This window comes from Dermacentor andersoni, chromosome 8 (assembly GCF_023375885.2).
Source record: "Dermacentor andersoni chromosome 8, qqDerAnde1_hic_scaffold, whole genome shotgun sequence".
In the NCBI taxonomy this organism is placed as follows: Eukaryota; Metazoa; Arthropoda; class Arachnida; order Ixodida; family Ixodidae; genus Dermacentor; species Dermacentor andersoni.
Genome location: NC_092821.1, coordinates 82,737,690 through 82,751,582, shown reverse-complemented (window position 1 = coordinate 82,751,582; position 13,893 = coordinate 82,737,690). Strand labels below are relative to the sequence as shown.

Here is a 13,893-nt window from a genome sequence, read left to right as displayed (position 1 = left end):
GTGTGTGGTGAGGCTGTGCGCGTTCTGTGCTCGGCTGACCTGCAACGACAGAATCGGTATGTTAGAATCAAGTGGTTCCCGGCGCACGCAGGCAACGATGCGTCCGAGAAGCACGATAACCACAACGAGACGGCACACGCAGTGGCGCGAGCGCTAACCAACCGCGCCGCTGCAACCGACCGTCCAACGTGGTGTAGTGTCAAGGATCGCCTGACGACGTTCAACGAACTTACATAGTTCCACCGCCTGGCTCGAAGGACTTTCCCACCCCCGCACCCGGGGCTGAGCCGTGCAGAGGCGGTGCTGTTCAGACAATTGCAAACTGGTTCTTTACCCACCCCAGTGTTAAGGACTCAATAATGCCCTAAATTATATGTGAGTGATGTGTGCCGCGTGTGCCAGCGGGAGGGGGCCACCCTGATGCACATCCTATGGGATTGAACCAAGTTCCCCAATGAGGCTACGACAAGTAAAACGATTCCGCCGCGACTTGCGGCTGCGGCGGCATGCTACGACCACGGAAGCCAAACCTGCGCTGTCCAGCAGGTCTCGGCGGCTCTTGAAAAACAAAGGCCGAGCGAAACCGACGGAACGTTGCCCATCAGGGCGACCGACCGCGGGAGTAACACGCGCTGGAGTTGAGTAGAGACCACCCGCTGAGAAGACGTCAGGGCCCGCGTCACGGCGCCATTTAGTCATGGTGTCGTTCTGCAGACGACTACATGAAGTTGTCTCTCTCTCTCTCTTACCCACCACACCATCTTCAACCATGACGCAATCTGCCTTATGCAAGCACGCCCATTGACCAATTTGTTTTATTTACGAAGCTGACAGCACTATCTTTAACTAACGAGAAGAGAAGTACACTAAACCTTATGAAGTATTCTGACTGAGGGAACCTTTTGAGAACGCCTATGCCCCAAACAATGTTGATAGAGAAGTATTTCTCAATTAGGGCTTAGCGATGTGTTAGCAGCTGCTGCTTTTCACTTGAAACGTTGCCACGGTAACCTTTACAAGCGACATACCCAACAATTTATTAACGGGAAACTCTTTTTCGCATAAACTGCGCATGCTTGCAAGCTCGGGCACCTACCGAAAACAAAACAAGCGGTTTATACAATAGAAAGAATGACATTTTCCTGAAAGTTTCGTCATGAGGAAAAATGTTAGGTAAGAAAGCACGTTAGGAAGGTGTGCGACGCACAGCTCCGAACAATAATGTAGTTGCGGTGTCATTGGAAATGGAATAAAGCATCGTCATATTAATAAAAGAGATACTGGTTTTATGTTCGCCCAGCGGTAGAAATATTGACAAAACAAAAGGTAGCATTTTTGCAAAACATTTTCAATCCTCCACAATCTACGACGCAGTGAAAAGTCACGTGCCCTTCAAAACACCAAGCAATTTAGAAAATAAGTGTTGTTCAACTCTAAATATAGCCCAAATTTATCGGCGTATTATGGATGTAACTGGAAAAACAGCATCGCTCAAGCACCGTGACTTTAAAACAATCTAATACCGGTGCTCGCAGTCCCCTCGTTCACTTTCAATTGAATTCTTTTGTACTTGAGCAGCGTGACTCATTTGGTGAATAAGCCTCTTTTACAGGTGGCCTTGGTTGTTTTCACACAGAGTAGTAAGGACGTGCTTACAAAGTCGACTGTTACATGGCAGTTATTATAACTTGAAAATTTTAGTAGGCTAATATTAGTTGCCGCAGAGAAGATGTTAATAAAGACCTCACATAGGCAAGGTTGCTGACATGCGCTAACCATGCTATCTACTGTGAGTCCTTGAGATTTTGTTCTGTTGTCTGGGTTGCTTCGCAGGAAATATACGAGACACGCCTTCATAATAACACAACAGCGTTCGAAAGTAAATGTTTATAAATCATTTTGATTATAACTTATCCTGCCGCTTCTGCTCGCACGAATCGTTGGGAAGCCCCTTTTATCAACATTACTTATAAGACATTGACCTATTGTATCCTTCTCTTAACTAATTGCAATCAAAGTTACGTGACTGGTGTAGGTGCTGTGCAGTGCAGCATATACTTCGCCTGCTGCCTACAGTATGTCGTATAGGTTTCTCAGTGCATGGGCATGCTTATCTTTTCTTGCATACATCAGGCTATAAACTGTATCAGTGTTATCGACTAATTTTTATGCCGTCCCCATTTGTTATTGCTTCCCATCTTTTACAGTAGTATTAATTTTAATATCACTTCTTTGTTGACTAACTTTTACAGTTCAGCCAATTATATATTATCTGATGAATTAGAAAACTTAATGATTAGTCCTTTTTTATTAGGTCATTTGTCAATTGGATGACCTTGCCTATTCACGGTCTTGATGCTTTAGCTTCAACTTTAATTGTTGCCTGTGAAATATACCCACATATTGTTTTCATTATGATATATGTATTATCTGCATTTTTCTTTTCTACAGCTGTATATTTGTTTGCATACCCTAGCCTGAAATCATCCAATTTTCGCCTGCCTACATTCAGGTCAGCCTCTTCTCTCCTGACTAATTTTGTTTGTCGATGCTCTTTTGTTTTTCGAGAAAAAAAATTCACCTTGCTAACATTTAGCCGCTGCCCATTACCCCACCTAACGGGCGTAGATCCTCCACAATGATGGGGCGACCGTAAACACTAATTGGCAACGCGGAAAGTAAGATGCAAGTAAGAGTCAGGCGCAGTTTTGTGCTCGTGATAAACAAAAAAGAATGCGCTTCTTCAGAACGGACGATGGCGGCGGCGTGCCATACCTATAGAACGGCGGCCCGATCAGCATTTTTGTAGCCTTTCTCCAACCATAACCGGTGATCAACTTATGTGGAGCGCCGTAAGACAGCGTGGTTTGAGGCTAGGCCGCAAGATTGAACAAATCAAAATAGAAAAAAGAGAACAGCATGGATTCCACAGCCACGAGATCGAGTCTACGTGGCCATACAGAGAACGCCAACGCCTACGCGCGGAATTCCACTCTTTCTAACAAAATGAACAGACACGCTTTGGTAAATCGGCGCAAAGCGCTCAGATCCTTCGCCACAAATATTGTCACGGAGGTTTCCAAAGAAACTGGCCGAAAATTAAGAGCCGCAAGTGCTGCCGCTCTTATCAAGCTAGACAAGTACTTCTATAACGCTGAAGGCTAACAAACAAATTCACAAGATTACAACGCAAGAGATGGCAGACGTAGACTTTGAAAGAATCGTCTGATACGTCTAGAAGATTATAAGCAGCTCTTCATAAATTTAAGAAACACATCGGTTGTGCAACGACGGACTCAGCGAAGCACAAGAAAGAGTTTCGTCACCGAAACAACCTCGGTCATCTCCAACCAACATGATAAAGATATCTCAGCTCGAATTGCTGAACTTTGGTTGTCATAAAATCAAGTGTCACATATTTCATCATCAGTCAAACTCGCATGTTAGTTAAAGATCATATATGACTCAAGATGAAAAATATATTTATTTCTTGTCGCCTCTCCCTTGGAAAACAGCTTCCCGTATCAAGGTACTGCATTTCTGCGATCTCTATTAACATCAAGCGATTGGTATTGTAAAGAATAATGAGGCAGTGAGTCAGTATTACCGGAAAGGCACAAGACAGGGCAGACTAACCTGGAGCTAGTGAAATCATACAGTGACATGAAAGCTTTGAGAATCTTGCTGAAGAATGAACGAGCTCATGTAGGTCTTTGTGTCGACAGCTACACAGCAAAACTTACACCTTTATGCGTCTTCCCGGCCCTTTGGAAAGTTTCTCTACATAATTGTACGTTTATCTTTAACTAAATGAAAAAGAAAACACAAATTAGGTTGAAAATTGGATCGCAGCAGGACCAGCTGCCAGATACTGAAGAGCCTGATACACTACGCTTATACAGAAATTACCTGCAGAGTACCTGAGTGCACAACAGGAACAGCAGAAAGCAGAAGAATGGTGGTGAAGATTGCTCTAATGTCAAAGAAAATGAAGAGGATCACTATAGCCAGCATTATACCGGAATTGTCAAGACGAAAGAAAAGTTAGCTGATGATTCTAACAAGGTCTTCAAATCCAAAATTAGCATGCATGTTGGTTCGAACCCTTAGTGAACTTTGATAACAAGACAGATGAGGCGACTTGGGATCGACTTACGGCTTCAAAAGCCGTAATCGCGGGGCCGATTGTCTGACCATCAACCGAGTCTTGCTCACTACGCGAAATGTCAGCTGTGGTGGTGCTGTATGTTAAGGCACATACTTAATTGTGACATCCGAATGGGTTTCCAAAATTCTGGTAAATAATGTCATTGGCATAAAAGAAAGTACAGGGAGTACAACACAGGCGAAGCATTGCGTCATTTCAAGCATCACCTAGCCTTCGTAGAAAAAGGATGTCGAGTGCGGCGGCTTTAGAAACCAAAAGTAGCGTTGAATAAAGTGTAGGCAATTAATAAGAATGGTCATGCTTACTAGATGATTGAAGGACAGAAGTCACCTTCAACACGGTCATAGCAGAATACCTACCATACGGTGTATACGAAGTACCAATGGATATATCCAACCCAAGCGGGTATCAATAATAGATGCCACATAGAATAAGCAGCAGTTTGCGAAGTCCGATAGAAGATGAAAAAGAATAGTATGTGATGAATATTCGTCATCTAGCAGGAAAATCAAGGCAAACGCTGATAAGAGGCTTAGAATTTCGTACTGAGTCAAGGAAACTCTGCTGAATACATGACAAGAAACGTGACTGCCCGCTATCTACTGCACCTATATTTGTCGCAGCATGGTCCAAAGTGAATGCATAGTGAAGAAATCACAATGGTCACAACGTCTGTGCCAAAAGAACTTAAAATCGGCATCGATGCAATGGCGGCATGAATCTGCAACGAATACAGAAAAGAATGCATTGTTCAATCGCTTGCAAATATATAGGCAGCTGTCATCAATACATGAAATAATGAAGTGTAAATGCGTTTCGTCATAGTTATTGCTTGGGTAGTCAGACTGGACCGAAACACAGACTGAAATACAAGTAATGTACATCTAATGTTTTAGGGGCTTAGGTGCGCAGAGATAAAAATTACAACTTAACCTGAGTTACAAACTGAGCTTGTATAGCGAACGAGTATGCATTGCAAAAGTTCAGGTGCCACCTGGATATGTTTCCTGTTGCTTCCATATCTGTGTATCATTTCTGACATGTGTTCCTGTTGCGGCATGCGCTAAAATAAGTTTTGAACGGTATAAATGAGTGGCATAAATATAAGATAATGTTCACAGTGGCGTTCATCAGGAAAGCCCTTCGGCATGTGAATATCGATTTGTTCAACCTACTAAACACATGTAGCTAGCAGCGCCTAGTGTAAACCAGCTCATAAAGTTGTGTACTAGAAGAAAGAGCGCCGTATTTGCGCGTAATTAGTGCGACTGCAAATATAATGTCAGGGGGACTTTAGGTCTCCAGAAAAAGCAAAAAAAGAGATATTTTGCTGCAAGCTACTATGCAAACAGGAATTATTACTCCGGAAACAGGAAAGCAGGCCTTTATTCATCGTCACCGCGAAGTGCTATCACAGAAGAAAGTGAAAGGGCCAGTGCTGACGTATTTATCACTGTTCATGAGAACGTTGTTGTCGGCCATAACATCCACCAATGTTAGTGGACAATCGTCACCGCACAAATTGCCGCGACACACTCGAGCACGGCGAAGCCTCACACAGATTGTGGGGTGATGCACCGCGTGGCTTCTAATAAAGCTCACTTGATACGCGTGCACAACAATGCATATCTTCTCGTTGAAAATTGCGAATAATATTTCAAACCACTCACAGCGTCGTAAATGAGGCGAAAAAAAACGGCGTAAAGCACACAGTGGCATCTCACAGCTCCCCATTCTCGCTCGAGGTTAGGTGGCAGCTAGCATGCAACGCGAGCAGGCAACAATAAAAAAATAAAAAAAAAGTCCGCTGTTACTGAACGCTCAGAAAGTCCATAATTTCGTCAAGTTCAAACATGCTTGAAGAAAGCAATAATAGCAAGCTTCGTAGGTATTCCATACATCCATTTCTGATCGCAGAGGCTAAAGAAAGTGGAAAGTAGGCAGCACGTTAACGTTGTTTCTACGGCTGCCGATAAACTAAGTAAGATTTGTGCGGATGTGCAGAAAAAGAATGAGTAGAGAGAAACACATTTGCTTCGTAGAAAATACGAAAAAAAATTGCGGGCTGGTGTACTAATTTAGCATATAGTGTTCCTTCGTGTTGCGGCCACTTTTACGCAGGGCAGATAGGCTGCTGTTTTAATCGGATATTAATAGAGCATAAAATCTCATTAACCGGAGGATTGCCATCTTATCTTTTTTTTCACTCTGGAGATGGTAAATGGACGCCATAATTCGACGCATGTGCTGTTATATACAGGCGCAAGAACGAAGAAACACATCATCGCTTCCACTACTTCCACGAAGTAGTGGAAGCACATGCGTGAGCCAACCTTCGATTAAGATGCGTTACGAAAAAATGATGATGCCTAAACAGGGATCTCTCGTGTAGGCTCACACATGTGCTTGACTGACAGATGGCGCTACGGTACCTGAGCATGCGCAGATAAGTTCTGTGTCTAAGTTCTCTTCTGCCGCTAAGCGCGTTTCAGTTTATAGGCGGTGTTTTTGTTGTCTGGTTCTGCTCTATTTTGTCCGTGTCTGTACGCCTTGCCTTCCTTGACTCGAAGAAAAATGCAGTGTTATATTCTTTTTGCGAGCCCGATTACACGTCGAGGCACGTTCTGAGGCAAGAAATTTTGAAATATATCTTGCGTAATTTTCCTGTAAGTACGCTGAGAGTGCAATATAAATAAGGCCCTAATTGCGTGAACGTCCTTTTGGAGCTACTTGTAGCAGATACAAACTGTTCATAACTGTTTTCTTCATGTGTCCACAACCATGTGACAGCGCTCACAAAAGATGAAACGGGCATGGCACCCACCATTTAATCGAACGTTCACAGATGGAAAGTCCATTTATTTTTTTATGTAAAGTCTGAGACAGTAGTTTTTGGTATGTAAAACCCCATAATTATTCTTTTACGTGAAGTAGTGAGCAAAGAGTGGTGATTGTTCAGTACGCACTACCCAACGTTACTAGACTAGCTTCAGTTGTAAAACTCCCCGCGCGCGCGCTTGCAGCCGCTGTCGCCACTTCTGTGACAGCCGCCAGAGGGCAACGCTGTTCCATCGGGCTCCAGTGCAGACGCCTCGTCACTGCCTTGAGCTCGTGCGGACGGGCAGTTTGCGGGTGTTTCACGCTCGCTGGCGGTCTCCCTTGTCCGAATGAGTGATACCACGAGAAAGCGGTATCCACCTACAGCAATAAGATTATCGCGCCTGTTCGTTAATACTGAAAGAAGCGTAAACTGCACGAAAGGAAGAAACGCATATAGCGAAGCGCAGAAGCTGCGTTTCTAAATGTCGTGTGTTTCTTCCTGTCGCCTGAACGTTTCGCGCAGTTTAGGCTCACGAGCCTGAATATCTGGCCAAAGTGCGTGATTGTAGGATGATGTTCACCCCCACCGAAGCTTCTCACCACGCCAAAGAAGCGCTACAAAAAGAAAGATGAGGTCGGTCTTTCTACACACAAGCCACAAAAAAAAAAAAAAAACAAGTCAGATTTTTCATACCATGAATGAATGAATGAAGAGAATTTATTGATAGGAAAGACAGAGAGGTCGACCTGAGCTAGTGTGCTCTAGTCTGCTACTCTGCACTGGGGAAGAGGGAAGGGGAGTTAAAGTATTGGGATGGATGATGATGATGATAAGAGAAGTGGTGAGTGCTTATGTACATGAGACAGTTGCCTCGCTAGAGCCGCTCGTCGAGCATACCGTGAAGACGTTTAATCAGCGAAGCTGAAACGTGCGGCCCCTGTGTTTATCACTGGGTTAATTCCGAGGGTTCTTTAAAGTATTTCTCAGTTATGAGGTTACACACACAATTGGCTGCGAGAGAGAACGACGTCACTGACGCTATGCCCGCAGTCCGCAGTTGTCGCTTGCTTTCGATGTCTCGAGTTTGCTCGGCGGCGTGGTTAGCAGCCTTCGCCTGCGATTTGCCGCTTGTGATTCTTTGAAATTAAATTTCTTCAAAATTAAATCTTTCCGTTACGTAAGACCATGAGTGGCTCATACTCCCTTAAGCAATTGCTCATACCCCCGTAAACGCGGCCTCCCCATTACGACGACAGAAGTGAAGTGAAATTCTACGCTGGAAAGATGAACGGCCACACAGCCAGCTGTGGAAGACGACGACGAACGCGGGAGCAGTGGCACGAGCGCGTGCCGTTGATTTTGCACAGAGTTCCCGGTCGGCACGAGGAATCGCTCTGTTTCACGCCGAGCGAAGCGTCGCATTGCTGGGAGCACAGAAAAAGTGGTGCGTGGAACTGTTGACATCGCTCCGATTGCGGCCTATGCAGCCAGGTAAGCAGCACGCCGGCATCGTCTGCTGATATTCTTAAGAAACTCGGCGAAGGCTACAGTGCTACGGATGACATGCTTGCTGAAATTCGCGGTCAACAACGAACCACAAAATACACCAACGCTGCACCGCGTGCTTAGTCCGGCCCGCCCGCGTAGCCGGCGAGTGAGGAAGTGAAGCCGGGCGCGACTGCAGCGCCACGAAGGCGCGGGCGGGTGGAGGTTCCGCGCAACGGCGCCGAGTTTTAAAACTGAAGCTAGTCTAGTAACGTTGCGCACTACCATCACACGAGCATAGTTTATATGGAGGGACCATTGCTAATTTAAGCAAGCAAGCAAGCGCTATTGGCAAAGTGTTCCGCCAGTAGGTTTTCGCAAAGCCTGCGACCATAAATCGAGGCAAGAGCACGTTTTTATCGACAACAGCAGTACACAAATGCGGATAACATACATTCTTAAAGGGTCTTGTTTATTTTTCATAGCGGAACCACAAACGCAGGGATTGCCACGCGTATACCGCTGCCACCTATCTGGGGCCGCGCTCTTTTTCCCTTGGCAATATGGCCAGCGTCGGCTTCAGATGCTCCCATAAGCGGCGGCTGGGACTGCCACTCCATAATAACGTAACCTCCTTGGCCACGACGCGAAAAGCCGCGTTCAGACGGCAGAGAGGGCACCGGGGGAGATTGCCTCATCCTGCGCATGGGTTGTGTCGCCTGGCAACCGTATATCAACCTGCGCCTTCCAAGATAGGTAGGGTGCACCCAATAAATGGTGCGGAAGGCTGTGCTGCTGCACCACTACGGGCATGTGTGATTAACAGTTGTATTACACTTATGTGTTTTGTTTAAACTACATCGCACTTCCTTTATAAAATAGATTATTAAAGCGTTCGGTTTCACTATTGCACTCCTTTTTCATTTCAACACTGTTATGCATTTACCGAAAGCGTAGCTGATCTGGATTAGCACAGGGCACGTTGCATCTGCTGCATTTTTTTTCTCGAAGTCACCCTTTCAAAAATTGGCTTGTTGTTACATCAGTGCTTTCTCAGTAGCTCATGTCTCATCAGTAATAAAGTACGAAATGAGGCACCAGAGCAAGTAAACGTGGCAAAAGCGCAACTACTTGTGGAGACTAGGAATCGCCATGACAATTTGGACGATAGAAAGCACGCCCAACGACAGGAAAATGAAAGCTCGGTGCAATGCATAAGTAAATATATATTGAAGTAAAGTACGTTAGCAGGATAGTGGGTGATCCCGCATACAACTTCTTGCCGTAGACGCAAAACAGTGACGATGATGAATGTGAACGAGAACAAGCGCTTATCCGTCTTCACGTTATTACTGTCTCTATTTTGCTTCGGCGCTCTGAAACTGCAATATGTATTCTGCCAAGAATATTATTCATGCGTATGCACGGTGAGAATGAAAATGTGTCTAAGGTGAGCTTCGGCAACCCTGTTCGAGTGTGTCATGGGTGCTCTTGTTTGGTATTTAGCCGAAGATGTCTTTTTTTTTATAGAAATGCGTCACACGGGTGAAGAGGGATAATGATGAGATTCAATAGCAAAACCAAATAAGGGTTTGAAGAGACGCCATACAGCAAGGACGTTGATTTGTTTTTACACAAAGGAGTCGGTAGATGAGTACTCAATGCTCGGTGTATGAGTGTTTGGGAGTCTTATCCCATCGATACCATCGGAATGTGGCGGCCACAGTAGAAAATATTATTCATGACCGGATGATGACATGGGGCATGCTGAAGCAACCAAGTCAATCAGGTTGCCTTTAGCCTCAGTTTGCAATGATTAGTTAATACTTATCGCCAAATTTACACAAAACGCGAGATGAAGGTAACTTACGTCCACAACCAAGTGTCCTCAATAACAAACATCCTCGTTGAGTCGTAAGTAGTGTGATAGGCAAATTTGCTTCGAAAACGTGTTGTCACTAGCTGCGATGGATCTCTAGGTACTGCTTATTACCAATGTTGAAATTTAGGCCGCTACAAAATGAGTAATTATATGTATCGAAATGGACAACATATCCTGGCATGCTAGTGTGGGAGCACTGCTTGTCGTTTAATGCATTTTAATGAAGAAATGTGGATGTACAGTTTTGGAACAATATGCCAAAGAACTGTACTGAAACCTAAGATATATTCTGACCAAGAAAATGCTTTCTCTAGGCGTATGCCTCATATCGGTTTGATAGTGAAGTATTCCCTAAATACGGCTCAGCAACACGTCAGCAACTACCGTTTTTAAAGTACGCATTGCCACTGTAACCTGCAAAACCTACAACTTCATACAAACTCTAAACTAGCACTATTCCCCGCAAAGTCTGCGCATGCTTGCAGGTTTTCACAGCTAACTAAAACAAAACAAAAGTCGTTCGCATGCCTACTATACAATACAATGACATTGTCCTAAGGACGAAAGCTACATGAAATAGGTCGAATATTATAACATGTCTGGAAAATGCACATCGAACAGCTGTTAAAGAAAGTGTAGTTGAGGCGACTTTGCAAAGGGTATGAAGTATCACCATACCAACAAAGACATTTCAGTCGATTGTTTTGCTTCGGGTTGGAAAATTTCAGGAAGAATAAAGTCGTCGGCTTGCTACGCATTTCCAAGCTTAGACTATCTACGGCGCATTGAAAGATCACGCAACCTACACAACAATGGAAATTTGAAAATAAGCGCACTTTCAGAGGTCGCTATTGCACGAATATCACAATTTGCAGCAAAACATTGAAGCACCGCGCTTGAAACACAATCTTGCATCGGTACTTGCTGCCTGTCCCTCTAGGTTTCATTTGATTGTTCTGTACCTGAGAAGCGCAACCCGCGTGGCGTATGAGTGCGCCTTTACAGGTTACCTTGAATGTCTTTACACAAGATAGCCTATACTCTGGCAAACCTACAGTTTTACACATCAGTAATTTCAGTTCATGTATTGTACAGGGCGAGTATTTACATGCCCTGAAGGAAGATAATACCAATCTTGCAGCACCAACGTTAATATCAATCTTGCAGCGACACTTCGAGCCCACGTTCTCTTGTATCGACTGCTGCAAAGAAATATCATAAAAATGGTCGCTACAACTGAAGAGCTGTTGTCGTGAAAATTTGAAGCTGCCTTCTGAATATGGAATATAAAGGTAATAAAGCTCGAGAGGCTCATCCCTAAATTCAAATCCACAAACATGAGCATTTCGCCTCAATTACTTCGTTTTTTGGGACCAGAACATCATCAAGTGCATATTATGTTTGTTTGACTTCCATGGTTCATTAGTCGCATTTAGGCATTTAAATTAGAAGTATAATGTTGTTGTTGGGAAATTCTTTCTTCTTCAGGAACGGAAGCTTCTTCATACCAAAATATAATCAAGTTCGTGGCGTATTAACTAGACCGCTTCGGCATATAGGGTTGCTGGAACGTGGACGGGACCTGGCTTATCATCCCCTTGTTTTTTTTTTTTGCGAGTTCGTCACGCCTTTTTAAAAAGCACTAGCAATATGTTGGTTCAAATACTGGAAGTCCTGTCAGAGCACCAGTGATCTGCCTTTTCGAGACAGAGTTGGCTATTTCGACGTAAAATTGTCAACACCTGATGTCAATATAGCTAACTTCTTTTGGTATCGATGTGTCCTTTAGTTACAGTTTGAGATATCAAGCCAATTTTATTACCTGCATTTAAGGAGGCTTTGGTTTCCGGCTACTTTTCTTCTTTGCTATGGCGATTGTGATCCGAAAGTTCCTAGACGATAAAGAATTCACAGGGATACAATACAATATTTATACTATTTTAAACTATACTCTGTTTTAGAATATAAGATATGACAGAAAATTACCGCAGAAGCTTCCTAGTGAGACTTGTCAGATAATGGGTGAGCAATATTTGTTTTATCTTGGAGTCATGGAAAGAACGTTTAGTTGAGTGGCCGAGTAAAGTACCCTTATTAAGTACCCTTATTACCCTTATTAAGTACCCTTGCCCTTATTAAGTACCATTGACACATCACTGTATCAATGACGATGCAATATGCTGCAGCTATTGCCAATCACCTGCTTCAAGTACCTAATTAATGAACATAATTAGTTGGAAATTTACTTGTGGGCTAGAATAATGTTATCGTAATTATTAATAAGAAGGATTAAGTAATGTTAATTACTCTTAATTACTTTTGATTAGAATTATTCAATTTATAGTTCTACGTGTAGGTTTAGCTCACGCGTGTCCTCGGTGAACTAAACAAGGCTCTTGTTTATATCTGGGGGAAAATTAGGAGCCTGGTATCTTCCTAGTGGCTTGGTAAAATAGCCGTTGTCACTAGAATACCTATGCAAGGTGTCCACAGCGTTATTAATCTGCTTTACGAGCAATGTAACACTTGGACGGCTGTGCTGGAATAATTACTACTACAACTTACGTGAAATTTTGCGAACATAGGGTGAACAATGCGCCAAGGTTATGTGCGATGATAAAGGCGTGTTATCAAATACAGCTTTAAAGAATTGTGAGCAAGTATTCCGATGTCACTTACCGGGGTGGCGTAGTGGTTTGACGATGCACCAATAAACCCGAGGGCGCGGGATCGGATCCCGGCTTCGGCAGCCGGATTTCGATGTGGGTGAAACGCAAAAACGCCCATGTGCCGTGCATCGAGTGCGCGTTTAAGAACCCGAGGTAGTCAAAATTCATCCGGAGTCCCCACTATAGCGTGCCTCATAATCATTTCATGGTTCTGGCACGTGAAACACCATAATTTATTTTAAGATAACTATATTCGAGGGTATGACGCTGCGGTTATTAGCTATGTGTCTCAATGACGCAAGATAACTCTGCGTTTCAGGTATTTTATATCTTGACAAAGTGGAATGTTTTTAAGTGCAATGTGTCTTCTTCCTATGTGCAACCAGTGCTTTTACCGCTTCTGGCTTATTTAGAATCGTTGGCTTATTTGGAAGCCTCGTAGTTACCGCAGACGTTTATTTAGAGCCAATCTCTGATGAACTACCTATCTTTGCCGCATTACAAAAAGAAATTCTTTCCATTAATCACAGTTTAATATACAACGAGGATATCCATATCGAAATAACTAACCTAATGCAAAGGAATGAATATATAGTCATTCCTGTGCATCTTTATACGGAACATATTTGGTGGAGATTTGCAGTCCCTGGAGGTTTGCGGGCCCTGTCCTCGCCACCGAGCTCAGCAGCGGACGATCACTCGACGAACACCATGGCCTCCCGTTAAACAAGCTCGACCACACCGGCCGCTTTACCTACCACAACGACCTTCGTCAGGCTTTCCGGCCCCAATGATCCTGGCGCCTTTTTAGGTGTGGACAGTTCCAACGTCGATAACTGGGTGAATACCTCTTTGGCAGCAGCGATAG

The 13,893-nt window shown here is 43.9% G+C and overlaps 1 long non-coding RNA gene across 4 annotated transcripts in view; it reads left to right on the top strand.

Annotated features, from left to right (window-relative positions):
• Positions 1 to 621: 621 nt before the first annotated feature.
• LOC129386737 (uncharacterized) overlaps positions 622 to 13,893 on the top strand; it is a 62,260-nt gene continuing 48,988 nt past the window's right edge. For 2 of the 4 annotated variants that reach the window (XR_008614043.2, XR_008614040.2), the window contains exon 1: positions 8,758 to 13,865. This is a non-coding gene — a long non-coding RNA (uncharacterized lncRNA). Of the gene's footprint in view, positions 1,790 to 2,469; positions 2,513 to 8,757; positions 13,866 to 13,893 lie in introns of those variants that run through there. The other 2 variants (XR_008614041.1, XR_008614042.1) reach the window with 2 other exon arrangements.